The following is a 20,401-nucleotide window of genomic DNA, read 5'->3' as shown; positions in this document are numbered from 1 at the left end:
AAGATGGGGTGGATTAATGCAGTTTTCCATTCTTCCGGTATACGTTCCGTTCTCCAAATCTCATTGATTATTCCCAGTAGTTTTTCTTGAGTTGTATTATCCACACTTTTCCACATTTCTGCAATTATCATGTCTTCCCCTGGTGCTTTATTGTTCTTAAGGTTTTTAATGATTTCTCTGATAGGCACTTGCCTATAATGACTTCGAAATACGAGAGAACATCTAAACAGAATTACTGGACTTGGACTTGAACTCTGCCCTTCGTACATGCGATACACGTGCCTTAATCACGTGCCACCTCGGCCTCCAGCAGACAGTGTTCGCACTTACGAATCACCAACATTTGCAGTACCTGAGAAAATTGGTCTTATTTTCCTTGCTTAGGCAACTTTAGATTTCACGTCACGGAGTTAGGAATCTGTAGCAGCGGCTTCTGAGAGTGTTTTGAGAAGCGAATGGCATGTCGTCTTCTTTTGGGAAGAATCTCATTCCTTTCTGCAACACCATGATGATATGCGTGGGCGACGTGCAGAGCTGACAGACTGGCGACGACGATGCCGTTATGATATGGAGAGCCGCCCTCAATAGGTCATAGCACGTGTTTCCGGTACGTTTGAGAGCAACTGCCGCATTGGTAAAGTGTTGGAGATTGTCGTTGTCCCTTATCTTTAGGACAAGAGACGAAGAGGTTGCCAGCAGCACAACACACCGCTGCTAGGGAGAAGAACATAAGAGAATTCTGGAACGATTCCAGGTTCGCCTGATTTGTCGTCTATTGGATCCATCTAGTTCTTGATATAATGACAAATGAAAACCGCGTTCTGTAAATCACATAGACTTACTATCCCATGTCTACATTTAAATGTTTTCGCTCTTATGGCTCTGATACTCCGAGAGCACGATCGCCTCTAAGGTAAGGTAATTTCATTCTTTAATTTGGACTAGATATAGCGGTCACTGGTGCATAGGGTTCCGTCGAGATATACACTGCAATATTTCAGATTCCGCATTATGATGCATGCTGCAAAAATCACTTTAAATTAAGGTATGTCATTTAGTAGACACGGCGTATAATTTTTCTTTGTTATAACCACTTCCTCTTTGGACTTCAAATGGCTCTGAGCACTATGGGACTCAACTGCTGTGGTCATAAGTCCCCTATAACTTAGAACTACTTAAACCTAACTAACCTAAGGACATCACACACATCTATGCACGAGGCAGGATTCGAACCTGCGACCGTAGCGGTCGTGCGGTTCCAGACTGTAGCGCCTTTAACCGCTCGGCCACTCCGGCCGGTCCTCTTTGGACTTCGTTGTTAAAATAACGTACTGAAGAACTGAAAGTGCGCTAGAAGAAATGTATTCGTAGTTACGAATACAATTAGACTTCAGATTCACAATTTGTTAGTATAATTATAATCACAATGTTTAGGAATTTTGAGCGCTTAATTGGAGCAATCTGTTTGATTTTATAAATCACCGTCACACAATTTAAGTAACCATTCAGTGAAAACGGGATCACCATTTGATCTCATTTTTTGAGTCAACTTACGAATTTTAACATGAGACCATAAAGGTGATCGTTTAACTGTAGCCGGCCGGGGTGGCCGAGCGGTTCTAGGCGCTACAGTCTCGAACCGCGCGACCGCTACGGTCGCAGGTTCGAATCCTGCCTCGGCCATGGGTGTGTGTGATGTCCTTAGGTTACTTAGGTTTAAGTAGTTCTAAGTTCTAGGGGACTGATGACCTCAGAAGTTAAGTCCCATAGTGCTCAGAGCCATTTGAACCATTTGTTTGACTGTAGTTTCGACAATGGCTCTTCATTACGTTCCATTGGGTCCGTAGCATAGTATACGTTAGTATAAGACATAATGAAAACGAATGTTCCAAAACTAGCTCCAGTAAGGTAATATATTTTAATATTTTTCACGACGGGCATGTTTCGGCTTATTTCCATTACAGGTTAGGTCTATTTGGAAGTGACTAGCATATTGCATGTACATAAATTTTTTCTGTCTCTTGGTAAGTATAACACTTTTTGAGGTTACGAAAAGTAAAAATATACATTTTTGTCAGGTATTTTGACAGTCCAGTTTTGACAGCTTTTTACTACGATGCTGTACATGGTTCTATTGGTATGTCTAACGACCGGTAACATTTGACGGGAATCTCCAACGAACAGTCTTATTTTGCCTCCATAGAGGAGATTATTATTCATGATGTCCCGTAGAAGTCATCGACAACGCTTAGTGTGCCTTTGAATGTAAACAACTCCAACCGCTGTTATGGATGATAATAAAATTACATTACCGATAGATGGCGCCTTCTAAATTCCTTACATTGAGGGATATGACCGGAATCGCGAGACAGACTATGCTTGCGTAGAGAATCTAAACAACTGTAAGAGCTGTCGTGCATGTTATTTAAAAAGATTGTTAACAGATGGCACTTTCTACAATGTTTTTATAAATCAAATTTTTAACGAAAACAATAGCTTTAAACAACATGTGTATTTTTCGTCATTAATGCTGAACGAAATCTTGAAAATGTCTCAACCATTAATTTTGTTATAGTCACATGGGAAATATGGCGCACCAACAAAAATTATCGTTAAAAATTATATATCAAACGAGCTAAGAAGTCTTGATTTGTGACCGGGCGAGGTGGCGCAGTGGTTAAACACTGGACTCGAATTCGGGAGGACGACGGTTCAATCCCGCGTCCGGCCATCCTGATTTAGGTTTTCCGTGATTTCCCTAAATCGCTCCAGGCAAATGCCGGGATGGTTCCTTTCAAAGGGCACGACCGACTTCCTTCCCCGTCCTTCCCTAATCCGGTGAGACCGATGACCTCGCTGTCTGGTCTCCTTCCCCAAAACAATCCAATCTTGATTTGTGTTGACTTGTCTTCGTCTACATTTATACCTATGCCACGCAAGCCACCTTACGAAGCAATGAACGAAAGTTAGTGTTTAACGTCCCGTCCACAGCGAGGTCATTACAGATGGAGCACAAACTCCGATTATGGAGGGAAGGAAGAAAGTGGGCAGTGACCTTTACAAAGAACTATCCCGGCAGTTGCCACGAGCGATTTAGGAAAATCACGCAAAACCTAAATAAGAACGGCCGAACGCTTATTTGAACCTTCGACCTCCCGAATGCGAGCCCAGTGTACTAACCACTGCGTCACGTCGCTCGGTGCCATCTGCCGGTATAAGACGGAGTGTACTTTCGATACTACTAGCTTTCCCACTCTTCCATGTTCCATTCATGAATGGTACGTGGGAAGAACGACTGTCGATAAACTTCTGCATGAGCACTTATCTCTCTGGTTTTCTCGCCGTGGTCTTGGCGCCACACCTATGTGGGAGGAAGGCATATGTTGCCGGACTCTTCTGGGAACAGCCGGACACTTCTTGGAACACATCTCGGAAAATCGACAGTAAACCTCTACGTTATACACAACAGCTGTCTTTTATCCTCTGCCTGTGTAGTTTGTTGAGCATCTGCATAACGCGCTCTCGTCGACAAAGCTTAACGCGCAGCTCCTCGTTGGATTAACCTGGTAGGAGTCGTAGACTAATGAAAAGTTCACACCAACTGTTCGAACAAATGTTTTGTAAGCCACTTATTTCATGGATGAATTGCGTTTCCTTGAAATCTGACATCTGCTTGTCTCACAATTTCTTTCATGAATTCATTCTACCTTAGGTCGCATCGAATGGCTACTCCTAGGGTGTATTACGATAATTACTGTTCCCAGTTACTTTTCGCCAGTAGCGTAATCTAGCAGCAGTAGATCTCTTCGCCCTTTAATGCACAATACGTCACATAAAATTACATTCAGGGAACACTGCGAGTTCCTGCATCAGTGTCACTTCATCACCCACTGAAAATATTTAAAAGTTCAGGTGCAATAATCGTTTTAGACTGGAACACCAAGGTGTGGATCTGGAGGGAAAGCAGTGTAATACAACTTAGGATACTAACCAAGGGTAGCTGCACTTTGTAGAAATACGAGAAGAGTTACCACCCTATGTTCATCTTCATGTACACGTATATCAATCACGGGTTGCACAAACCCTCAGGATATGCTCGTTCCGATAGTGTGATTTTACGAGGTATTTTGAGCTGAAAATAAATATAACGATTTCAGTGCTAGGCCTTGTGACGAAAGCTATTACAGATCTTACTTGTTTTCGTACTCGAGAAGGCGAAAATAAAATCCTGTGTTGAAGGGTGAAACGAAGGATTTAACAGCAGCTGGAATGACTTCCTGTGTCATAAAAGGAGAGTGCAAGGAACGGCGTGACTCAAACCAAGCCCCCCAGCTGAGCAAATGAACGGCGGCACGTGATGTGACTCGGATGGGACTTCCTTGTCAGCACTTTCTACTGCGATGCCGACCAGCGGGGAAAAGCCCGCCTCCATCCAGCATCCTACTTTTCGCTGCGCCACTCAGAAATCCCCGCAGTGCGCCTGCGCACGTGCCTGTGCGTGTCCTTAGCACACGGCTCTCAACGTTTAGCGGAAGTTATCCACAACAAACACGCGCAGCTCGCATGCTCCCGAAATTAGGTAACTGAAACGGCATGGATGTTACGCGAATGGTTATTACCGCTGCTTGGAAATGATCTGTTTCGCAATGTGCAACCCTTCATTTCTTCTGCTTCTGTAGCAAATACCAGTGCGTCTGCGATGGCTTCAGTCCTTCATTTCTTCTGTTTCTGTAGCGATTACCAACTGTAATCTGCCACTGTGATGGTTTCGATGAATGACAGACAGGTGCTCAAATGCTCCTCTGCAGGCATGATAGAGTGACCAAAAAGAAAAAAGAAAAAAAAAACAGACATGATAGTGCTTAACAAAAAAAAAAGCCTCGGATACGCCGGGTGAAACGTTGAAATGGCTCTGACGTCAGCTAGCGAGTGTTATTGCTCAATACGATGCATCAGCTACTATACGTGTACCATCTAACTGTGCAGAAACGCACGATCACCATACAACTTCACAAAAACACATCTCAGAAACATTACATACGATATTATATAAAGTCGTAAGCTGTTATTTAAACAGTCTTTTTTTTTAGTGTGACTGGTTTCCGTTAAACGTCAGCAACTCGTGGTCTTGTGGTTATCATTGCTGTCTCTCGATCCCGGTTTGATTCTCAACTGTGTCGGGGATTTCCTATGCTCGGGGCTATGTTTGTGTGTTACCCTCATCATCATTTAATCATCATCGACGCGCAAGTCGCCGAAGTGGCGACAAATAAAACGAATTGCACCAGGCGACAGAACTTCCTAGATGGGATTCTCGGCCAGTAAAGCCATACGCACATTTCATTTCAGACAAAGGTAATTGTACAGCAGCTGTTATATAAACGTTATGAATACAAAAAACTTCAGGTGAAAATGATGTTTCAAAATGGTAATAACGATACAAGCAATACTTAGAGCTTGAGTAAACAGCAAGAGTCTATCTGAACAAAAGTATATGGGCACGCCTATGTAATGCGGAACTGACCACTAAGTATCACTGTGGGACTCACCAGTATAGAAGGATGCGGGGACTATTACGCTACCAGTAGAAAAGCAGTAACATCGGAATGAGTGGGTAAGGAAAGCTCAGTGACTTCGATCGTGCACTAGTCTTCGGAAGCCACCGATCTAACAAATCCATCAGGGAAAAAAAATGGCTCTGAGCACTATGGGACTTACCTTCTGAGGTCATCAGTCCCATAGAACTTAGAACTACTTGAACCTAACTAACCTAAGGACATCACATACATCCATGCCCGAGGCAGGATTCGAACCTGCGAGCGTAGCGGTCGCGAGGTTCCAGACTGTAGCACCTAGAACCGCTCGGCCACTACGGCCGGCCCATCAGGGACGTTTTAACCCTTCTAAAGCTGCCACGTCGAAAGTTGGTTATGCGAATGTGAGGTGTAAATGCGAAAGAACACCCACAGCTAGACCAACAGATCTCATGTACTAATGGACAGGGATCGTTGAGCATTATAGAGGGTGTTTGTAAGGAATCGCATGAAATCAGTGGAAGGACTCACTTCTGTGTTCCAAAGTGCTATCAGTAGTTCATCCAGCACAATGACTTTGCTTTGGGAGTTGAAAACAATTAGGTGCAACTGTCGAGCAGCTCCTCGTAAATCACACATTTCTGTAGTCAGTGCTAACGACGCTTGAGGTGGTGTACAAAGCGACGCCACAGGACAGTGGTTGGCTGGAAACGAGTGATTTGGAGTAAGGAATTACGCTGTACCTTACGGTAATCCGATGGAACGCTTTGGGTTTGGCGAATGACTGGAGAACATTACCTCCCATCATGTGTAATACCAACAGTGAAGGGCGGAGGAGGTGGTGTTACAGTATGGGGGTGTTTCTTGTTGTTCAGTTGATGTGCTTCGGGAAACGCTAAATGCGGATGGATATGAGTTAATTTTACAGCATTGTGTAATATGTACAGTAAAGGAACAGTTAGGAGACGGTTATTGCATCAGCATCACAGTGCATCATGTCATAAAGCATCATATGTGAGCCAATGGTGTGTGCAAAATAACATTCCTGAAATGGACTGGACTGCCCACTATCGTGACCTGAAACCAGCGGAACATTTATGATATGAGTTGGATCGTCGACTTTGCTCTGACCTCAGCATGGACCTTTCTCTCGTTTCGTCTTTTGATGAAGAATAGGTTGTCATTACTCCACAGATATTTAGACACCTCACTGGATGTCTTTCCAGCTGAGTTGAAACACTCATACAGGTGAAAGGTGTATACACTCCAATTGTATGTCTATTAAAAGATGTCCGAGTACTTTTGATCAGATAGTGTAAAAGTAAAAAAACAGTATCAACAACATAATTTTTATAAATGGTGGTTAGTCATGCATGGGTGGATGAATGCAGTACCAATTGCAGACAATCATCCAAGGAGGACAGAAAATAAAACGGCCAAGAATCGTGAACAACCATTAGCGTAAAAGATAACTAACCTATAAAGGCCGTAGACCTAGTTCCAGGCAGTTGACCCACATGGCTGGTATTACGGCTGTAACAAGATATCTCGAAAATTTTCAATATATTTTTTTTGTTTTTCAGTTATATTTATTCGATCCAAATGGAATTTTATTCTGTGGCATACATATCGCTTTTATGTTACTGGAATCTAGAAACGCATTTCTCACTTGAAATTTTCTGCATCATGATGTTTGCACAGCAGGTGGTGGATAATGGCCCTTGGCCGAAACCGGTGGCACATTCAAGAACGATTTAGACAGCAGCCTACGGTATTATATAATCCCATTTCTAATGTTTATCAAATTTTTAGAATACTATGGAAAGAAAGCTATAGCTGGGGAAGTATCAGACGGCATAAGAACGAAAGAAGTTAACATATCTAGCGTTTTAGAATCGCATCTTAATGAAGGCCTCAGACATCTAGAAAAACATACAATTTCGTTTCCACTCAGTTGTTTTCACGCCGGATTATTATGGTACGTAGAAAATAGAGCATACAACCGTCATCTGCAGGACTTGGCTATAACTGTCACTAACTAGTAGTCTTTCAATGAATCGGGGACTGTAATTTGTAAATAACGTCAGCTAACACTCATGATCCCTTCGTATTAATTTGCGAAATCATTCCTAGTACTTTCCAGAGTCAGAAAGTGGTTACTGTTTTTTACTGGGCCTCTCAGCAAGAACATTTAATTGCCCTCATCATGAGTTACTTAAGAAAATAGAACGTTACAATGCAACGCAAAGTTTATATGCCAAAATTCCATGTGATCTCGTTATTAATGAAACGGATAAATAAATTAAAGTAAACTATCCAGAAATAAAAAACTAATCAAAACTAATCTTTCAAGGAAATGCAATATCAAATCCGGCATCATTCGTACTTCCAGAATTTAGCTTATGTACATAGACTTTTTTGAATAATAAATGTTGAAATTTCTGAGGGCTCTTGAGCTGCAATATTTTTCGTGAAGGGTGGAACAACTCTGACAATTACATCTATTACTGAGCTGTGAAAAGTGTTCCTAATACGAGGATAATAATTGGTGAGCTGAGGTTCGCTTATTCTTGCTCTTTGGAAGATGGTAAATTAAAAGTAGGTGTCATGTTATACTCCAGCATTTCACGCGCAGTGCTCCATAGTTTGAGTCGAATCTCTATTCTATATTCATTGTCCAGGCAGTCACAGTCTCACAGCATCGTGAGACAGCCTCTGGTGGAACTGTAAAGAATGGGCAGGAATCAGTGACATGTTGAAGTTTGCAGTCGCTCCGTGGAGCGTCCATCTGTGCGTCAGACGGTAGAACACACAGTTTATGCAAAAATACCGCTATAAACATTTCTCACCTCTGCGACGAATGTATCGCTGTACTCGTACAGTTTTCAACAGTGCGCTGCTTTAGTGTGTCAGAATGTGGGAAGAATAGACAAATAAGACTTTCAGAATAATTCCTTTTGTGAGAATCAGTATTATCGAACAATTTCTGAATCCCAATAGACTTTAGTGAGACATTAACTACGCGTTACGTACGCTATCCTATCGCTTCAGTAACCCTGGAGGTTCCTCCGAAACCCAGTAAAGTAGAACATAAATAAATAAAATGGCTCTGAGCACGATGGGACTTAACATCTGAGGTCCTCAGTCCCCTAGAACGTAGAACTACTTAAACCTAACTAACCTAAGGAAATCAGACACATCCACGCCTGAGGCAGGATTCGAACCTGCGACCGTGGTGGTCGCGCGGTTCCAGACTGAAGCGCCTAGAACTGCTCGGTCACACTGGCCGGCTCATAACTATACCATTTTGATGTTGTCGTTATGAAAATAGTGAGAAGCAATGCCGAAAATAACTAAAAATTTGAGGGGAAACACTCCATCTGTGAAATTATTTACCAGAAATGAAAGTTAATCGTTCCGAATAGGTGATACAAAGTAGACAATCCACCGACAGTGCTTAATCACGGAAGATTCCTTGTTAGACTAGACAAAACTTTGAGCAGGAAACGAACAGCAGCGTAAACTAATATATAATAATTAAGTATGTAACAGTCTGGGTACTATATGCTGTATTCCCGAGTGGAAACCAGCATTCTATTCTCGTTCTGTGGAGGGAGCGATGCTCTGCCGATCAGAGATGGCTTTTCGATGAAAGGGTAAACACAAATTTGTACAATGTTTTGAATGCAATATACTCAGAATATTCTATTTACAAGCGGGTGTCCACTAAGAAAATGTTTCACCCTCACCTCATCGTCCTCCGGGCCAGCAATTCAATTCCGGAGTCATAATAAAAAGTAATTTATCTATTGTTATTGTCCTTATATTAGAGACATGATCATTACTATACATTGAGCATAATCAGACTAGTTTTACCAGTGTCACTTGTGACTGTTGCTGTTGCTTAATGGTTAGTTAGTCAGTTCAGTATAGAACGGAGAGTATGTTGCAGCCAAACAAAGGAAGTTACGAAGAACAAATCTGTGATTGGGATGCTAAACAAGATGTACTGCTAAAGTTACTTTTTTGTGAACACTATGTCTAACGTTTATCTATAGATTTCGAACAGCGGACAAAATATAGCGGAAATTAACTTTTTATGGAAACCTTATGCCAGTGTTTCAGTTTTCTGAAGTTAAAACAGTGTGCTGTCTTTGTGGACAGAATTATTCTGATGTCGGCTTTTGAATTACTTAAGTTTTATTAAAGATTATTGCTACGATTCTTGTAGTCACCTTTAAATCATTCTCAATTAAGACATACGCAAATGTTTTTGTTAGTAGATGCAGAGAGAACGATTGATAAGTTACTACGAATAAGCGTAATAGGAAAGTCAGAGGAATTGCAGCTTGCACAGTGTCTTACCCGACAGTCTTTCTTTCTGCGGACTATTTCCGAAGGGAAAAGGAAGGTAAAGATGATATTAGTATCCCATGTAACATGCGCCACACACTGCAAGGTGGGTCTATATTTCAACACAGAAGTGGCTGAAATAATGGTGTGAATTTTTTCGGTAATTACTGTTTATTTCAAGAAGCAAGCAGTGGGAAATTGTCGTAGAAGTACGGATGCTACCTGAATGCAAAGAGTAATAAATACGGCCAACTTAAAGTAAGAAGCAACCCCGGTGTTATTTTTAGACAGACTTCTTTCCAGCTTTCGTTCACTTCCAGGTGGAAAGTCTTAGAATTCTGCAGGAAATAGTACATTCCATCAAACAGAAAAAGAGAAAACTCGCGCTAATGCGATGCGTGTAAATTTTTGGAACATGAACCTTTTGAAAATGTCATAATTTAAGCGTCATTATTTACAATAGACACAACAGCCACACAGATAGAGTTGGGCAGTGTCGAAACAGCAAACCTGTGTTTGGAAAGCCTGTTTACAAATTCAGGGAGATACGTTGTGAAGTAGGTTATTCATAAATTCTCTGTATGAGACGAATTGATTTCACAATATTTTTAGGAACTGTGAGAGTGTACAACCGCTAGTGTACTCTCCATCTGCAGAAATTTTTATAAATAAATAAATACAATATAAAGACAGAAAGTATCGCCTGACTTCTAAGACCAGAACATCAGCAAATTAAGCGTGAGGAAGACGGGAAGTACAAGGGGTGAACAAGAGTATGGAAACACCAAAAACGCAACACATTACCACGCCAAATACCGTGTAGGAAACACGTTGGCATTTGAAACGGCTGCCAGGATACTGGATACATACAGTTCCTGTATGGTTTTCAAGGGAGTATTATATCTTCCTTCCTGCCAAATAGTGGCAAGTTCAGACAGCGATGATGGAAATGAGTAGCAATCACTCACCCTTCGCTCCAAAGTAGACACTATTGAGATCTGGTGACTTTGGCGACCAGCGTAGATGTGGAAATTCATCCTCGTGTTCACGGTACTATTTCTGGAGGACGCGAGCTGTATGAACAGGGGCTCTATCTTTTTGGAACACAGCCTCACCATTGGGGATCATATATTGTATCACGGGTGGACTTGATCAGCCAAAATGGTTACATAATACTTGACAATAATGCGACCTTGCAGAGTGATCATGGGACCCATGGAACATCAAGATATGGCTACCCAAACCATCACTGCACCCCGCAAGGATTTACTCCTGCCACGTAAATTCGGGCAGGAGTTGAAAAAAAGTGTGAAACAAGACTACTGCTACCAAATGATTCTTTTCCATTGCCCCATAGTCCTGGTACAGGCAGGAGTTGGAAAAAGTGTGAAACAGGATTACTGCTACCAAATGATTTTTTTTTCATTGCCCCATAGTCCTGGTTTTATGGTTTCAGCACCACGTTTTCCTGTTTCAGGGATATGAATTACTGATGAGTGGTTTTGGAATTCCACCTCGCCCTGCAATTCCCTGCTTATGGAGCTCGCTTCGTTTTTTTTTAAATTTTTTAAAATTTTATTTTTGACAGGATTCGCGAGTGCGACATTCAGTTCTGCAGTGGCTTCTGTAGCCTGTCCTTCCCTATTTCTCGTCAAAATCCTCTTCAGTGACCGTCACACACTTTCGTCCACGTTGTAACTTAGCGGATGATGTTTTTCTGCTTTCTGTGTACGCAGTATAAATCTTCGATGCGGTACCTTTTGAAACACCAAAACACCAGACACTTCGGCTATCTTGTATACGGAAGCACCCACCATACGAGCATCAACGAACAATTTACCCATTCACTTAACTCTAGTGTAATGCACTCGCAACCACACACACACACACACACACACACACACACGACTGACACTTGCACCGTGTTGAGGACATTGCATAGGCGCCGTTCGTGGTCAAATCCAACAACGCTAACCGCAAGCTTGGGTAGCATTTATGTTCAAGCAGATTTTCTCACGGAGTATCCACATTTTTGTCCAACCCCTATATATAAACGCGAAACAGCAGCTGTTACAATTACTTGCAGGAGTAGGGAATTTATGAGTGTGATTGTACGCACACGGTTTTCTGGAATCCTATTGATGCTCATGTTACACAGAAGGCTGACGAAATGTATTGAATATAGTGAAACCGTGAAATGCACCGTCCGCCACCGTTCTGACCCCCGTGCTTGAGATGTTTGGCTTTCCATCGAGGCATAAGGGGAAGTTCAACTATAGTATTCCCCAACTTTTTTCCTATCTACCCTTTTGACAACCGAAAACTTAAGATTTCTGAAGAATGTACTGTTTCAACTACATTAAGACCCTCACTCCAATAAAATACGGCATAAATTTGCATCCAGTCAGAGTACTTAATATTCGGTTTTGAAAGCCACTTTATAGTTTAGTAGCGACCTGTATGATACGCAACTCAGTCGTATGATATGCGGAAGACATTAAAGGCATCATGATGCATGTTCTGAAAACTTCGTGAAAGAGCCCTGGTGAACGGAGCAGAAGAACCAGTTTAGAGCCCCGACGCAGCCAAAATTTTCATTAGATATTCTTCAGTTCATTATTAATGTAGCTGCAAAAGAGAACATACTATTTGCTACACAAATCTCTCGATTCTTTACTTCAGCAGGGATTACATTGATTTCTGCGCAACACTATGGGTTTTCCATTGTAGGTAACTCCGGCGTTTACCTCAGCAACGTTGTTCCAGAAGGGTCGCTTAGACTAGAGAGGTACAGGTTTTTACAGCCTCGGAGTAGATGGAACGTTAAATTCTAACCTTACTTAGTTCTGCGATGAATCCGTACTGAAATTTGCTAGATTTGTCATTAAGAGATTTTCAAAAGTAATACACTTCCCCGCTTAGGTTACTAATGTAAGAATAGGGACAGAGACAGCTACGACTTCTCAACTTAGTTTTTTCAGGAACTCAAGAACTGATAACCATTCTGAAACAGTAGTGTACTTTTACACAAGTAGCTTTACATATCTTAAGACATTATTCTACCTATGATTCATCTGGAAATACAGTTTTAGGAAGACTCCCACAAACCAATTTGAGCAACACAGCAATGAGGGTCATAGTTCCCTGTTACTAACGTCAGTCGTGAACATGGATCACGTTCTGTGACTCTTGATGTAGGGCACGAGGAAGTGGGTTGTGTTTTATTATTGCTGTTCGTACTTTGCCGAGGAAACACAGTAACAAAGGAAATAATCGGATGAAAATATTTCCGACAACAGACTGATACAAATTCTACACCGAGTAAGTAACGATACCCGTTGTGTTCTTTTCATAACTGAATCGCTAATTAGTTGAAAAATATCCGGAGTAACAAGCACTTGCAAGTTCTTTATTAGTATTCTTACAGCGGCGCTATTATAAGGCCTAAATGTTCTGTCGTTTTCGGCTCATTACAAAGGACGTTCAATAAATTTGTCTCAAAATATTGCAAATTCCATTTACATCGCTCAGTATATTTCATGATGACATCAGAAATCAATGTTCGTGTCAACCAATCATCTACGCAATGAGCGTTGAGGTGGGGCGGGGTTTGAGGAGGGGAGAGCGAGGTGCGCACCGAGAATCACATATTGGGCTCCTGGACAAAGACCTGGTAAATCCGGTTGGCTGTTGCTTTTCTCCGAGCATTTATGAATTGTCAAGCGTCTTCTTTGTTGTGTCGCTGACTGTGTTGAGTGCTTGTACAATGCAGTATTGTGTTCGTATTTTTACGTATGGAAGGAGAGTATGAAACGCGGTGCTGGTACATAGTGGAACATCCCCAGGGCCTGCCGAGATTAACGTCACCGAACAGTAGTCGGATCATCATCAGCAGTGCCACGAGTCATCGCTCCATGAGGTACTACACAGAGGGTTGGAATTTAATGCAGGATATTGGTTCGCAGTCTGGTGAATAGGCTCTCGACTTCACCTACTCGCCTCCCCTTGCTGTAAAAACGTCCGTCAAAATTTCATCCACTCCTAGTACTCGAACCAGTTTTCACAATATACACAGTATACATAAATGACCTTGTGGATAACATCGGACGTTCACTGAGGATTTTTGCGGATGATGCTGTCGTATATCGAGACGTTGTAACATTGGAAAATTTTACTGAAATACAGGAGGATCTGCAGCAAATTGACGCATGGTGAAGGGAATGGCAATTGAATCTCAATGAAGACAATTGTAATGTGCTGCGAATACACAGAAAGAAAGATCTCTTATCATTTAGCTAGAATATAGCATGTCAGCAACTGCAAGCAGTTAATTCCATGAATTAACTGGGAGTACGCATTAGGAGTGATTTAAAATGGAATGATCATATAAAGTTGACCGTCGGTAAAGCAGATGCCAGGCTGAGATTCATTGGAAGAATCCCAAGGAAATGCAATCCGAAAACAAAGGAAGTAGGTTACAGTACACTTGTTCACCCACTGCTTGAATACTGCTCACCACTGTGGGATCCGTACCAGATAGGGTTAATAGAAGACATAGAGAAGATCCAACGGAGAGCAGCGCGCTTCGTTACAGGATCATTTAGTAATCGCAAAAGCGTTACGGAGATGATAGATAAATTCCAGTGGAAGACTCTGCAGGAGAGAGGCTCAGTTGCTCGGTACGCGCTTTTGTTGAAGTTCCGAGAACATACCTTCACCGAGGAGTCAAGCAGTATATTGCTCCCTCCTACGTGTATCTCGCGAAGAGACCATGAGGATAAAATCAGAGAGATTAGAGTCCACGCAGAGGCATACGGACAATCCTTTCCACGAGCTATACGAGACTGGAATAGAAGGGAGAACCGATAGAGGTACTCAAGTTACCCTCCGCCACACACCGTCAGGTGGCTTGCGGAGTATGGATGTAGATGTAAATCTAGATATCTCCATGTCGAGCGCCACCGAGATAGTTTGTACTAGAGACCTCGGCTATTTAGTTGGTAAAAGGAAACGTAACTGTTGAAATTCAACGCAATTTTTATAAAATCACCACATTCTCAGTAATGACGACTTTTTCATTAGTAGTAATGACTTTAAACGTTGAGCACCATCGAGAAGTGTCATTGCAGGATTCAGCGATTCTGAAGGCTTTCTGTGCCTTTAAACAGCTCGATACCGGTCGGTGTTGTTTCTGCACAATGAGATACTAGATAAAGATAAATCAAAGCACATCATAAATATTTGACTAGCAAGGAAGCAACGAGGCTGTACGCATTTCAGTTCTGATAATAACAGATGAAGTCAGTATCGAGCATTTTAAAAAATAGAATATTTACACTGAAAGCTTGTAAAGCGTCCTTCCCAGTCGCCGCAGTTACTTTTCTATCAATGTTTGGATGGTGGTGCGTCTGTCACTTGCTAGAAATAACGAAACACGATGTTTTTATTTATGCGATATGCCCTACATTTCCTTTCGTCTGTCGAAACGCTATCTGGTGCAGCAGTTTGCGAAAAGTACAAAGCGGACTGACGGCTTCTGACTTGTGTCAAACGCATTCATAATAAGGTGGAAAATTACCTAATAAAATACTGGAGCGAAATTTTGACGCTGCAATACGCATCCACACATTACAGCTGTCTTTGTTGCGCAGGGTCTCGACTTTTGTTGGAGTCACCATTACCAAATTTGCAATTTGATATCACGATTCAATTTTCAAGATCAGCTGCAAAATAAGCTGCTGGATGCCAGAGTATTGCAAGAAACTCCATGAAAACGGAAACATAACATATTTTATTTGTGTATATATGTTAATCTAGCAGGGGAAGCATTTTCAACTGAAGCTAAAACCACTACGTTTTCCCTTACCTTCAGACGTCTACGATATTAAGAACTATGTATTGTGTCTTCCGGAGTTTATTTTTAGAGTTACCACTTCTATCTCCGTAACGTGATATTGAACCAAGCAGCAAGAGAAGGTAACATTTCGCTGAGGGCTTAAGAAGAAACCTGGAGAGAGTATGCCCAGGGCAGTGACTGAAACGAGACTAGCTGTGAAATTTACATGAAGGCCGCTAGAGAGTGCAGGCAGATTTCACGGCCGCTATGATGCGGGGACAGCTTTGAGTTAAGCACCTTTCCAAGTCCTCTCGCGATAAAAGCAGGAAACATAAGCTGAAAATACTATTATACGTTTAATCTACTAACGTTCTAAAGTACAGACGGGTAAGCGAGAATGAATTGTTCTTTTACGGGAAGTGATATGACTCAAAGAAGGAAACGCTTTAGAAGTTTACGATACTGTGAAATTTTTACATTAATACCGTCTCATTTGAGTTCTATTTAGCGACTTAGTCAGAACTTTGTACTTTAATGTATTCTGTCTGTCACAATTACGGCACTGAACTCGCTGATATTAAATTAAAAGCCCTTGAGTAACGAAAATGCTTTTTAGTTTCTACTCGGTTCAAAAATGATTCAAAGGGCTCTAAGCACTATGGGACTTAACAGCTGAGGTCATCAGTCCCCTAAACTTAGAACTACTTAAACCTAACTAACCTAAGGACATCACACACATCCATGCCCGAAGCAGGACTCGAACCCGCGACAGTAGCAGCCGCGTGGTTCCGGACTGAAGTGCCTACAACCGCTCGGCCACCGCGGCCAGCTTCCCAATCGGAAACAAGGTGCAATTTTGAGTGTGAGGAAACTTTTTAGTAATTTAATGTTAAATGGTACAAGACAGGTATTCGGATTCTGGAACTAATGTAGAATAAGCTATCTATGTCCCCGTTAATCTACATTACGGACAGACAATAGCGTCCCAGTACGAATGCAGGTAATATTTTCATAATCAACACTTTTCCTTTTGAATGCCAAGTAATAAAACTTTTAGCTACTTAGATAATTCTCGAAAGTTTGGGGTGATTCCCCCGCGATTGACCCAGAGAAGGATGTTTTTATTGTTTCCTGAAAAAAATCCGTCCGACAGCATATTTTACTTTTTCGACATTCATGCAGCGATTGCATCAAGTTTTGTTTGTTACGTTACTTATAAACAATGTCTTCAGGAAAATACGATTCAAAAGAAACGCTGCTTGAAGCAGCATTGCGTTTCTCATGCTATTGACGGAAAGCGTCACCTAAACAATGCAGCATAAGGAATGCTGTTCCATTTTAGATCAGACCTGTTTTCAGAAGACGGTGGTCATTTTTGTCTGTGCTTCTACCGTAATAAGTCTGATAGCAAGTTTTGGCCTTCTATGAATTCATAGACAGGCTATAACCAACACTGTGATAGAGAATGAAAGAAAACTGCCTTAACGTAATTAAAGATGTTTACATTTCCTTTCTGCTTTACAGGTAACTACCGCTCTTCTGTCTCAACAAGATGTTGCCACGTACTTAGTTTCTTAATTTTTTTAAGTCCATTATCTTCCTTTTCCTGCTGTTACCAATGTATTACCATGTATTTTCGTTATTTTAAAATGTGAGCTGCAGGTTATTTCGCTTTAGACTCTTCCTTTACTGTGACCTCCATATAGTTTGTACAGATGACAAGACTAACAGTCTGAAATAAATATTCTTGTGTAAACATTTTTCCAGCTGTGGCTTCTGTGGTTGTTGTGTGTTGTTTCTGAAACTTTTGCTTATTTTGCTTTTACATTTCTGTAAATTTTCTATTCGGCGACTGTCTGTCACAGTAGTTATGACAAGGGAACCAAGAAACTTATGAAGTACCCAGATCGTCACCGTATATAACCATTTTAGGCTAGATAATTAAGCACCGTGAAATTTTGGTTGTGGCTGCAGACCAGTTTGTAGCTAAACTCGAGGTCTAGATTAGGTTGAAAGGTGATAATCTGGTTGAGTTGAGAAAGGAAAATAAACGTTGTGGAAACAGAATGAACTGTAGCGCAGCCTAATATTTCCTTTCGCCATATTCAAACGCATTTTTCGCCAAAAATGTAGAACTGCAAGGTAAATTCACAAAACGTATACAGGGTGTTCGGAAATTCCCCTTACGCGCTTCTGGGAGTTGTAAAGGGGAGTGAGTACATAATATTTTGAATGGAAACCCATGTCCGGAAATGTCATCCAACGACACTACAGAGCGTCAGACTTACAGGCGCAGGCCACTGTAAATGTATGTCTATACAGGGTGATTCCGTGACGATGTTACGAATTTTCTAGGATGATGGAGAGGGATAAATGTATCAATTTGAGGTAAGAGTACTAGTACCGGAAACGAACGAATCGGAAGTTATATGCGAAAAGCGTCGCTAAAACTGAAGGGTAGGCGACATTCAGAGGTGACAGTATGGACCAAAATAAGAAAAAATGTCTAGTAAAGTTGGGCTCTAAAATGCATACCTTACGAGCTACGAGCTCTTGTTCAGCTTCACTACTGAGAAACACAGCTCCTCTATTGAACAAGTGCTCATAGCTCTTAGAGCCCAAGTCTACTAGATATTTTTTCTTGCTTTGGTCCATACTACCACCTCTGAACGTTGCCTACCCTACAAACTTACACTGTCAGTGGTATGAGAACGATTCTCACTTATAACTTTCAAATCGTTCATTCCCCGTACAGGTACCCTTACGTCAAAATGAAGCATTTCTCTTTCTCTGTCATCCTAGAAAGTTCATAGCATCGTCACGGAATCACCCTATATGAACCATACATTTAGAGGCGCCGGCGCCTATAACTTTGACGCTCTGTAGCCTCGTTTGATGACATTTCCGGACATGAATTCCTATTTAAATATTATATACTCACTCCTGTTAACAAGTCTTAGAAGTTTGTAACGCGAATTTACGAACACCCTGTATAACGGACATGTCTTCGACAAGTTGGGGGTTGGGTTGTTGTGGGGGGAGGAGACGAGACAGTGAGGTCATCGGTCACATCGGATTAGAGAAGGACGGGGAAGGAAGTCGGCCGTGCCTTTTCAATGGAACTATCCCGGCATTTGGCTGGAGCGATTTTAGGGAAATCACGGAAAACCTAAATCAGGATGGCCGGACGCGGGATTGAACCATCGTCCTCCCGAATGCGAGTCCAGTGTGCTAATCACTGCGCCACCTCGCTCGGTTCTTTGACAAGCATTTTGAAGCATATTATGTACCAATGTCGTAAATAAACTACGAAAGGAGGGTCCACTATGTAACTTTTACCCCATTTTAGTTTCACAATATTTGTTAAGTAAATTGTCTGTCAAGACTGTTTGTTACTTCTTGAAATTTCTGCCAGTTACTTTTAAATACAGATACAAACGATAGGTTTTTTCATTGCGTATTCCGCTAGAGAAATGAGGTTCAGCAGACAGTTGGTAAGACAATGCATTCATGAAGTAGCATCTACTACTTGGAAAATGACCTCGGCTGAAGTAGCAGTGCAGCGCAGGGGTGATGCGCGCCGCGTGGCAGAGCTGTACTCACCACATGCCGGGCGACCCAGTTCCCTGGCGAAGGCCACGGACCATCTCGGAGCTGTTCTGTCGGCAGGGCCGGGCCAGCTGTTGCTGCGGGAACTTGACTTTCACCGGCCGCGGCTCCCAGTCCTCATTAGAAGCGGGCAGACTTTCGATCCTACCGCGACATCGCTTCACCAGCCGCCCCTTCTGTACACTCTTTCCTTTCACAGACCGGAAGGCTCACAATAATTTACCACGCAAATATTCGGCGAACAATACCAACTCCAAACGTTCTTGTTTATTCTTCACCCTCGCAGTTATGTTTATATATATCCCCTAACGATACCCGCAATGCTGGCACCAACCCAACACCACACTTACAGTACCGGTCCTAGCCAGAACGTGATTTCCACCGAGACACTGCAATCGATTTGTTGCTTTTCTGTCACGTGAAATGTGAAACGGTCGCCGAGAGACCCGTTTGGAAGCAGAGATGAAGTGCGGTGAGCAGTTATCACTCGGCAGACTGTGTGTTCACTGTTGGCACGAAGTTTGTTAGAGACTAGCGGCGGTTACCATGTGGTGTCCGGGCCGGCGTCCCTCTTGGACTGCGGCTGCAGCTGGCGGTCGCTTCACGGGCGACGCTACAGCCGCTCTCTCCCCCACTCCAGGTACCGCTTTCCCCGCCTAAGCACCAGAACACACTCTTTATTCGTTCGCCGCTCGCTTCCTACACTGCTTCGGTGCTGCAGGCCACACGAAAATCAAGCCCACACGTGTTGGAGACGAACAAAGTATCGTCGAGCCACGGTCCCCATTATGGCTCTCATCGGTGCTACTTTTGGTGTCCAGTTACAGCTCGATTTTGAGGTCGCTGGAGCCGACATCTCGCGTTAAACCTTCATCAGACGGCTGCGACCCACAGATGAAGAGAGGAAACTTATCATCTTCAGATGCTGAAGCAATGTGTATACGTCCGGGAAAATCCGGGGAAAACCTGGAAATTTTTTCATCTGCCAGCCCCTGTGGCCGGTCGGCTCTAGACGCTTCAGTCCGGAATCGCGCTGCTGCTACGGTCGCAGGTTCGAATCCTGCCTCGG

At 42.4% G+C, this 20,401-nt stretch overlaps 1 long non-coding RNA gene across 1 annotated transcript in view; it reads right to left on the bottom strand.

Moving 5' to 3' along the window:
• The window catches only part of LOC124721958, a 150,745-nt gene extending 130,849 nt beyond the window's left edge, over positions 1-19,896 (bottom strand). Inside the window, exon 1 of the long non-coding RNA XR_007006413.1 lies at positions 19,327-19,896. This is a non-coding gene — a long non-coding RNA (uncharacterized LOC124721958). The remainder of the gene's footprint in view (positions 1-19,326) is intronic.
• Positions 19,897-20,401: the final 505 nt, after the last annotated feature.

Source organism: Schistocerca piceifrons, chromosome X, assembly GCF_021461385.2.
Source record: "Schistocerca piceifrons isolate TAMUIC-IGC-003096 chromosome X, iqSchPice1.1, whole genome shotgun sequence".
Taxonomy (NCBI): domain Eukaryota; kingdom Metazoa; phylum Arthropoda; class Insecta; order Orthoptera; family Acrididae; genus Schistocerca; species Schistocerca piceifrons.
Note: the sequence above shows the minus strand (reverse complement) of the source record. Positions and strands in the feature narration are given on the sequence as shown.